The following is a 9,995-nucleotide window of genomic DNA, read 5'->3' as shown; positions in this document are numbered from 1 at the left end:
ACACAAACTTACACACACACAACCAAAAATAGTACATCTTTGTTCCTCTCTCTCTTGCTTTTCCACAGGCAACACTTTCCACTCTTTTAACTGATTCTTTTGTTTTCCATCATATTTATTTTATGCTTAGCTTTCCAGAATATTTTAAAGAACATAGTTATATGGCTACTGCTGATTTTTCTGTTTAAGACATTATCTATTGGATTACTCATTATGGAAGATGAGGATTTATCTCTTTTTCAAACACACACTCATACACCTATCCCACCACTACCATATGTTTATATGTCTCATCCACCATTCCCAATATAATTATATCAGAATTTTGGTTATTAAATTGTTAAAGAAAAATCTCAGATAAGTTAAATTTAACAAAGTTTACTTGAGCAAGAAAAGTGTTCTACACCTGGGCAGCATGCCCAACTAAAGTTGGTTTAGAACACTCTACCCCACCACGCGTGAAAGTTATATTTATAGCCAGAGATTCCGGAAGTAACATACAAGAAACCACCTTATTGGCTGCAATCAGTGTTTGCCTTATATGGGCATGATGTGATAAGTTGGCAGTCTGTGATTGCCTGAGACCCAGTTATCTGTTACAAGAATATAATGTAAGTTAGTTTGCAGTTTGCTTAAATACCAAGTTAGTTTGTAGTTGGCTAATACAGAGAGGCAGCATTGAGTGAAATTTTATCACCCAGGTATAGAAAAAGACTGAGAACAAATTTTTCAGTTTAATAATCTCACTAAGATTATTAAGTCATTATGACTATGTAAATGCCTTTCACAAATGAGTTACAGTATGCTAGGATACTTTTCTTTTTCTGCAAAACTCTTTGCTGCCCTGAAGTTAATGTACAATATTTTGGATGTGCCTGAGTTTTGACTGCAATCCATCACATAAGGCCCGGTGTGAAATCTTCTACTTGGGGTGTCTTTGCTGGTGCTTAGAAAGTTTCAGATATTGGAGCATTTGGGATTTGGGGTTTTCAGAATAAGGATGTTTAACCAGTACTGCGCTTTACAGTAAAAGGATCCAATCCAAACAGTGCATTGCATTTACCACTTCTTTTAAACTGGACAGTTACTTGAGGTTTCCTTGTCTTTCACGACTTGAAAATATTTTTTTTTAACAGGCCAGTTGCTTATAGAATGTCCTTAGGTTTGAGTTTCCTTGTGATTGAATCCAGGTCATACATTTTCGGGGAGGAAGCAAGAACAGTACAGAAGTGATTTGTGTTCTTGTTGCCTTCTATCTGGTAGATCCTGATTTCAATTTGTTCCATTATTGAGAATGCTAATTTTGACCACTTGATTAAAGTGGTGTCTGTTAGGATTTTCCACTGTGAATTTTGTGATTAGTATATATTTTGTGGATAGGAACTTTAAGGTTATGTATATAGCCTGTTTCTCATCAAGACTTTACTCATTATTTTTAGTTTTTATTTATTTTTAACTGAATGATTATTACTATGATGGTTGCCTAGTGGTGATTTTTCAATTTCATTATTTCTTCTAAATTTATTCATTTTTCACTCTACTATAAAAAGTTATCTTTATTTATTTATCTTAAACTATCTTGATTTTTTAAAAAATATTTTTTTTAGTTGTAAAGGGACACAATATCTTTATTTTATTTATTTATTTTTATATGGTGCTGAGGATCGAACCCAGGGCCTCGCATGTGCTAGGCAAGCGCTCTACCGCTGAGCCACAACTCCAGCCCAACTATCTTGATTTTTATATTGATTATATCAGTATGGACTATTCATTCTATTTAATTTAGTAGATTATACTTTTTAAAATATCATTATTTATTTTGATGCTCAGATTAGGTTGAGGGAATCCCCTTTAAGCCCCTTCTACATCTTTGTGACATTTCTTCAGCATTCTTTAAGTACTCTTTAGATTTTGACCCAATAAGATGGTCCCAGTTTATCTTGTACTTTTTAAATTTCAGTCCTGGAGTCAACCACGTCCCCGAGGATCCGTGGTTTCTTTTGGTGGAGAATGGTATTTAGAGACCAAAATTTGGGCTCTAGAGGTGTTCATTGCTATTGGAATGCAGCTGTTTCCAAGATCTCTTGGTAAGAAAGCTAGGAGGGTGCTGGGGTTGTGGCTCACTGGTAGAGCGCTTGCCTAGTATACATGAGGCACTGGGTTTGATTCCCCAGCACACATAAAAAAAAAAACTAAATAAATGAAATAAAGGTATTATGTCCATCTACAACTAAAAATATTTACTTAAAAAAAAAGAAAATTAAGGAATATGTGTATGTGTATACATGCACACATGCATCTATATTTATTTATCTACCCAACATCACAGTTTTTCTTTTCATTTTCATAGCTGTAAATTTCTTCTTGTTCAGTGAGAAATCTGGCTCCCATTGTCCTCAATATATGCATTTATTTAATCAACCATCCTATGTATAATCAATGTCCTGTTTTGCTGTTTCAACCTGGCCTTTACTGAGGACTGCCTCCTGTCATTTCACTCTAAAACCTCCTTGCAGACACCTGCACTCTAGGACACACTTCATTCTGTTTTGGCACCTATGATCCCTTTGGGGGCCACTGTCACATATAGCCCCTACTTGGGCTCTAACACACCACATCGACTGTGAGGATGGATGACTCCTCACCCTCCTCAGATGAAGATCTCCAAGCTGTACCACGTGGCTGCTACTGCTCCCTCAGACAGATACCCTGCTTGCCCTGCTCAGTCTCTGGCACCCAGGTCTTCTCATCCTTCTTAGGCTCCAAAAACCCCACACAGGTGTTCACTTTGCTTTAGGGTTTTGGAATAAATTAGGAAGCCGTGAAGACTGGAAATAGGCTTTTGTGTAGTCTGTTTTAAGTATCCTTTTTACTGTTTGCCTTGCTGTCTCCTTCATATTAAAAGGACCCCTGCCCCGCCCAGGCTTGGGGGTGCCCTCCTTAACTCCCATGTGCTCTTCCAGGCTGCTGCTGCTGCCCCTGCACCCCCTGCCCTTGCCCTCCTTACTCTGTTCAGACTCAACACCTGTGTGGATTTCTCCTTACCCTGCCTAGGCCCCAGAACTTCACTCCTCACTGCCACTGACATCAATTGTCCTCTACCCCCCACAAGCTATTCTCATCTTTCAGCTCTCCTAGCCCCTACCCAGATGTCCACCTTGTTCTAGGGTTTTGGAATAAATTAGTCAGGAGGAAGGGAAATGAGAGAGGAAGACAGGAAGTAGGCTTTTGTGTTGTCTGGTTTAAGTACTCTTTTTTGCTTTTTCTGTTCTTTTTACTAGCTTCTTCATATTAAGAGGACTTCCTCAGATACCTAGTGATTTTTGACTGTTTCGCTCTCTCTGTAGGAGGATGAGGGTTGCTTATCATTTGGGCACTTTATTGACCCTGTTGGGCTGTTGCATTGAGAAATGTCCAAAGGCAGTATTCGGATGTCTTGTCAGTTTTGCCCGCTCCAGACACTACACCTCTAATGTTCTGCTGGGAGGAGGGATGAGGCAGGAAGGAGTTCCTTGGAAACCCTTGTGGGGATCTGAGGAGGTCTGGAGGAGAACTTCACTCAGACCTTCCAGGCTCCTGAATCCATTGCCGGAAAGAATTTAAGGATGAGTCAGGTATCAGTTCCTGAACCATTTGAAAGTTCTTTGGTAAAAATCAGGTTGCTTCTTGGCTTTCTCTCCTCAGCTTGTTACCACGCCCGGGTCTTACACTGCCTGGGTAGCCTATCGGGATTTCTACCCTGCCCTAATCTTGCTTGTCTTTAAGGACAGGATACCTGAAGTCCAGAAGTTCCTGTTTAGGTGGGCTGGCTGAAACTGGTTGGATCAAAGAGGGCTGCCAGAGTGCCTCCCCCAGACCTCTAACTTCATTATAATAAGAGATGCCTTTCACAAATGAGTTATATGTATGCTATGATACTTTTCTTTTTCTGCCTAGTGGGATTTCTAGGCTCTAAAAACCCTCAATTAGCCTCTTCAATTAGCCTCTTCCTACCCCTCATTTCTTTTACTCTGTATCTATAATTTCCTGACCCCCATGAGTGAGAAGTTGATTTGTGAGTTTACCTCCCCTTTTATTCTTAGCCATGTTTAACCTGCCCTCTCTTATTGGATTTCCAGTGTGAACTTTCAGGCTTTTAACTGCCTCCATGTCTCTGTCCCCAGTCACATGTAATGCTTTTGATCCATATAATCTTTTTTTTCCTTTTCTTTTCTTTCTTTTTGTTTTTTGGTACCAGGGATTGAATTCAGGGACACTTAACCACTAAGCCCACATCCCAAACCTTTTTTTATTTTTTATTTTGAGACAGGGCCTCTCTAAGTTGCCAAGGTTGTTCTTAAACTTGAGATCCTTCTGCCTCAGCCTCCTGAGTCACCGGAACTATATGCATGTGCCAAAATGCCTGGCTCCTCATCCTTTTACTTCTTTTATTTTCTTCCATTTGATTCTTCTTACCATTGACCTCTTGGCCATCTCTTTCACTGTGTCCTATAGAATCCCATGGCAGTAGTGGTAGAAAATATTGACTTCTTCAGCCTCACCTCAAATTTATCCCTAAGGGCTGTTGGATTCTTCCTTCTAAATATTCCTACAGTCTGCTTCCTGTCTTGTGCCACACTTGATCCTATCTCAAACCCTCCCTTCTCACCTGGATTATCTTCTGATTTTCCTGCCTCTGCTTCAGCTCCATTCCTGGGTGTTCTCATTTCTTTTATAAAATAAAAATGTGATCATGGCACCCCATTGCTTAAAACCCTTTCCCAGGATCATGGTTTTACAAGAAATCACGTGCTCTCAAAGTCTTTGCAGTCCCCACTCTCTTGCCTGACATTCCTTTCTGTCACTTGCCTTGCTCCAGCAGGCTTTGTGTTTTGACCACCTGTTTTAATGACTATCCATGCCATCAGGTAAGACAAACTCCTTACCTGACCTACAAGTCTGTTCATGATGTGGCCCCCATTTCCCTGTTTACAGCCTCATATTTCTTTATAACTATTCTCCAGCCAACCGAGCTACTTTTACTTCAAGTCAGCCACACTCCAGCCTGCCTTTGGGCTTTTTTATTCTCATTCTCCCTCTCCCATTGATCTGGCTAATTCTGACTCACTTTGGGTCTCAATTTAGACATAATTTCCTTTGAGAAGTCTCTCCAGTTATGTGCCGCCATGGGCTCTTACAGGGTACAAGTTGAAGGACAGCATGGGCAGCATAGTGAGACCCCGTTGCAAAACAAAGTTTAAAAAAGGGCTGGGGGTGCAGTTCAGCACTTGAGTGCTTGTGTAGCACACGTGAGGTCCCAGTACTGCAAAAACAATAATAAATTAGAATTTCAAATAAACAACAAATCGTTTTTCAGTTTGTCCCAATTCAATTTTTTTATTTTCCTTTTTTTCTTTTCAGTGCTAGGGATGGAATCCAGGGCCTTTTACATGCTAGGCAGGGGCTGTACCACTCAGCTATATCCTCAGCCCCCAAATTCAATATTTGAAACATATTTACATTAAAAAAATCTTTGTTTACACGAAATTCTAATTTAATGGGGTGTCCTGCATTTTAGCTGGCAAGCGTGCACCACTGCCATTTCACCTTCTCTGAAAGCCCCTCTACTTTCAAACTGTTCTATTCAATTGCAATCTATCAGTCATTCATTCCACATTTAAGTTAGCCCTCTCTATCAGCACATTCTGCATCTTTGAATTCAACTGCATTAAGCCAAAAATATTAGAGATTATGTACAACTAAGTAGAACAAATAATAATACTAAAGTATTAGAGAAAATATAGCATCTGTACAGAACATGCACAGACTTTTTTCTTATCATTATTCCCTAAACAAAATAACACCTATATACCTAGTATTTGTATTGTACTGGGTATTATAAGTAATCTAGACTTAAAGTATTTGGGAGGATGTATATAGGTTACATACAAACACTATGTCGTTTTGTATCAGAGAATTGAGTGCCCCCAGATTTTGATATCTGGGGGGAGGTCTTGGGAATAATTCCAAAGGACGATCACACTTATTGAAAAACCAGGTACTAAGAAATGTGCTGAGATGCAACAGCACAAATCCTACAGGGAATGCAGAAGAACACTGCCTTCTAACTGTGTGGTCCTCTTACTTTTTTAAGAAATGATTCTGGGTGTGGTGGCACATGTCTACAATCCCAGTGACTTGGAAGGCTGAGGCAGGAGAATTGCAAATTCAAGGCCAGCCTCAGCCAAACTGTCTCAAACCAAAAAGACTGTGGCTGTAACTCACTGAAAAAGAAACTCTGGATTTAATCCCCAGTACCAAATAATAATAATAATGATAATGATAATAATAATAATAATAATAAGAAGAAGAAGACCACAATGGCAGTGGATATAAACAAAGGGGTTAAATTATAACATTGTAATACTTCTAAAGGGCTGGGGATGTGGCTCAAGTGGTAGCGCGCTTGCCTGGCATTCGTGTGGCCTGGGTTCAATTCTCAGCACCACATACAAACAAAGATGTTGTGTCCGCCGAAAACTAAAAAATAAATATTAAAAAATTCTCTCTCTCTTTAAAAAAATAATACTTCTAAAATAAAGTTGATCCATTTAATTCAGGGGGTTAGATGACAGGCATCATAGATAAGACCCCTAAATTTCTGGGGAGGGGCGTGGCTTGTGATACTAGGATACATGATAAAAGAAGAGGAGGAGATCGGATGTGATCAAAATAAAAGCTAGTGAGATAGAATAGACATATAGGTCAAAAGGCAAAGTTACAACAATTTAAACATCTTAATTAGCTTACTTAAGATTCTAGAACCAGGCAACACTTCACTGCATAAAATAGAATGAGTTCTAATGAGCTGAACAGAAGAGATTGATTTTATAGACAGCAAAGGGGTGAAGAAAACAGAAACACAGAAGTAAGAGTCAATTGCTCATTTTTAAAGTTACTTTCCTTGAAAGGAAGAATAGGAAGGCCAAAATAATAGAAAATTAATACCAGTTTCCTTTTCTGTAAGGATTAAAACAGGGAATTTCATTGTTATGCAATTAGAAACCTGGCTGTTACCTCTGTCTCTTGATTTCTCAGGAGGTCAAGGAACATCTTAGTTTCAGTTAGACAACATGGAACTTTAGCCTGAGTGACTCCATTTTGATTTTTAGTCTGGTCTGTTGAGAAGTGTAGGAGATTAGTCCAAAACAATCCTTTCCTATAATTTTTGTTTGATATACACAAAGTTATAAGATGGGACCCCAAACCTGGGTTTGATCCAGACTTGGTGGTTGTCAGCACCCTAATGACTGTTTATTCTGCTATGATTTGGAGTGAGATAACCCACAAAGGAGGAAAAAAACAAGAAAAGTGGAGTTATGGAAGCCAAGGAAAGAAAATGTGGAGAAATAGTGAGCACCTACTAATCCCCAATGTATGTGTTTTAAAAGTCCCTCAGGGTACTTGGTGGTATTCTGCTGGGGCTCTGGGAGAGCAAAGAGAGTTAAGGGCAACTGAGTTTAGGAAATCCTGGGTTAAACAGATTTAAACACATTGCTTTTTATGTAGAAATTTACATTAGCATGTTGTTAATTTACATTGTGAACTCCCCATAGGGAAATATTTTCATACATTCATTTTAGCAAATATTACACATCTTTTGGACGCCTGAAATTATGAGGTTATCACAGTAACAAAACAGACAGTATTCTTACCCTCAAGAATTCTCAGATAAGATAGATATAAATTAATTGCACTGTGCTAAGTGGTTGGTTTTGAAGCACAAGATTCTACAAAAGTGTGTAAGAGGAGGAACAAGGTTACACTTTTTCACTAGAGCAGCTCAAGGGACTAGTGTAGTACAGAATAAATTTTAGGAAATGTGGCCGTGGAAAGGTCAAGTGGCTGAAAATGGGAGCATATGTCACTGGATTAACAATAAAGGTCACTGATGATACTGGGGAGAGCGGTTTTACGATCCAGGTGGATGAAGTCTAGACAGAACTTACTCTTTTTTGGCAGAAGAAATAGGGCAGGAGCTTGGGGGCAGGAGGAGACATGGTCTAGGGAAAGATGTCTTCAGTCTGGGAAATCAAACTATTTGCAAGTTAAAACGATGAAATCAAAAGAGCTAGGCACTTTGCAATTAAAGACAGTGAGGGTGCTGGAAATGACAGTAAGTAGCATTGCCTGTGATCCCAGTTACTCGGAAGACTGAAGAAGGAGGATCACAAGTTCAAGACCAGCCTGGGCAACTTAGTGAGACCACATCTTAAAAGAAAAAAGAAAAAGAGTTGTGGTGTGGCTAAGTGGTAGAAAATCCCTGGGTTCAATGCCCCAAAATTAACTAATAAAATTTAATTAATAAAAAATAAAGATAGTGAGAGTACTCACTCATATATTCACTTGTGAATGTTTGTATAGTACATTCTTTTGCTCTAGGATTTGTACGAAGCACTTGGGACACAATGGAGAACAGAATACACGTGGTCCCTGCTCATTGGCAGTTTATATTCTGACAGGGGAGGTCAAATAATAAGCAAGTCAGCAAATGAAGAAATTAAATAATTAGATAATTTTTAAAAATCAGATCTTGTGAGAGAGAGCAAGGTGAGATGGGTGACTTTGAGGTATGAACTTGAAGACCTGAAGAATAAGAAGGAAAAGCAGGGAGATATGCTCCAGATAAAGGAAACAATTGGTTCAAAGGTCCTGTAGTGGAAGAGTTTAGTGGATCAGGATTCCCAAGACCTTTGTGGCTGGAGCAGAATGGGCAACTAGGGGAGTGGCATGAACTAAAGTAGGAGGGGAAAACAGGCTTCAGATCCTGTAGAAACCAGGCATGGTGGCATATACCTGTAGTTCCAGTGGTTTGGGAGGCTGAGGCAGGAAGATTGTGAGTTCAAAGCCAGCCTCAGCAACTTAGGGAGGCACTAAGCAACTGGGTGAGACCCTGTCTTTAAATTAAATACAAAATAGAGCTGGAGATGTGGCTCAGTGATCAAGTGCTCCTGAGTTCAATCCCCAGTACCAAAAAAAAAAAAAACCCAAAAACAAACAAACAAAAAAATAAAAACAGATCATGGAATTTGGAGCATATTCTCAGGTGCCGCAGTCTGGCTGGGCACAAATAACCAGGAAGTCCCGAGCCACTTGTAGGTTCAAACAGGAACTACTTTATTGCCAGAACCCCACGGGAACTCAACCGGAACTCAGTGGAAACTCCGCAAGAACCAATGGGAACTCAAGGGGAACTCAAAAATATTGGGCACCCAAGGTAGCAGGAGCCGCCTTATTGCTGGACAGCAGAGGTTTATATACACAATTGAATACACAGCTTGTTTCAATTTAGCATCATCCAGTTACAGTAATCAGTCATTATCTTAATAATTATACACAGCTTAACTTAATTATCATCATCTTAATGGCTCGCTGGCTTACTTCTCAACCACTCCTCTGGCAAAATGCCAGGCGCCATCTTGACTTGGTTGTGGCTCTCAACACTCAGGTCACTGGGAAGCTATTGAAAGTGCAGGTTAGTGATGTCATTAACATTTTTTAAATAACATAAAAGTTCCCTGCAGAATAGACTGGGGTTAGGCAAGAGGGTAAATAGCCCAAGGTAGGACACTGCACAAGGAAACAGGCAAAGGGAAGATAATTCTGTCTGCATAGGGTGGAGGCACTAAGAAATGGACAGATTCAGAAAATATTTTAGAGGTTGAATCCCTAGGACTTGGTGAGAGATTGATTGTGGGAAAAGAGAGAAAAGTCTAGGACAAGGAAGTGGAGACTGAGCTATCAAATAGGTCTTTTGGAAGGGTTATTTCTTAAAGAGCCTACTAAAGGGAAGGGATAGTTCAATAACCCTATCTGGCCGGGCATGGTAGTGCATGCCTATAATTCCAGAGGCTTGGGAGACTGGATCTGGAGTCCAAATTCAGCCTCAGCAAATTTTTGAGGCCGTAAGCAACTCAGGGAGACCCTATCTCTAACTAAAATATAAAAAGGGGTTG

The sequence above is a fragment of the Ictidomys tridecemlineatus genome, chromosome 4 (assembly GCF_052094955.1).
Source record: "Ictidomys tridecemlineatus isolate mIctTri1 chromosome 4, mIctTri1.hap1, whole genome shotgun sequence".
Lineage (NCBI taxonomy): Eukaryota > Metazoa > Chordata > Mammalia > Rodentia > Sciuridae > Ictidomys > Ictidomys tridecemlineatus.
The sequence above is the reverse complement of the archived record's forward strand: the minus strand, read 5'-3'. Positions refer to the sequence as shown.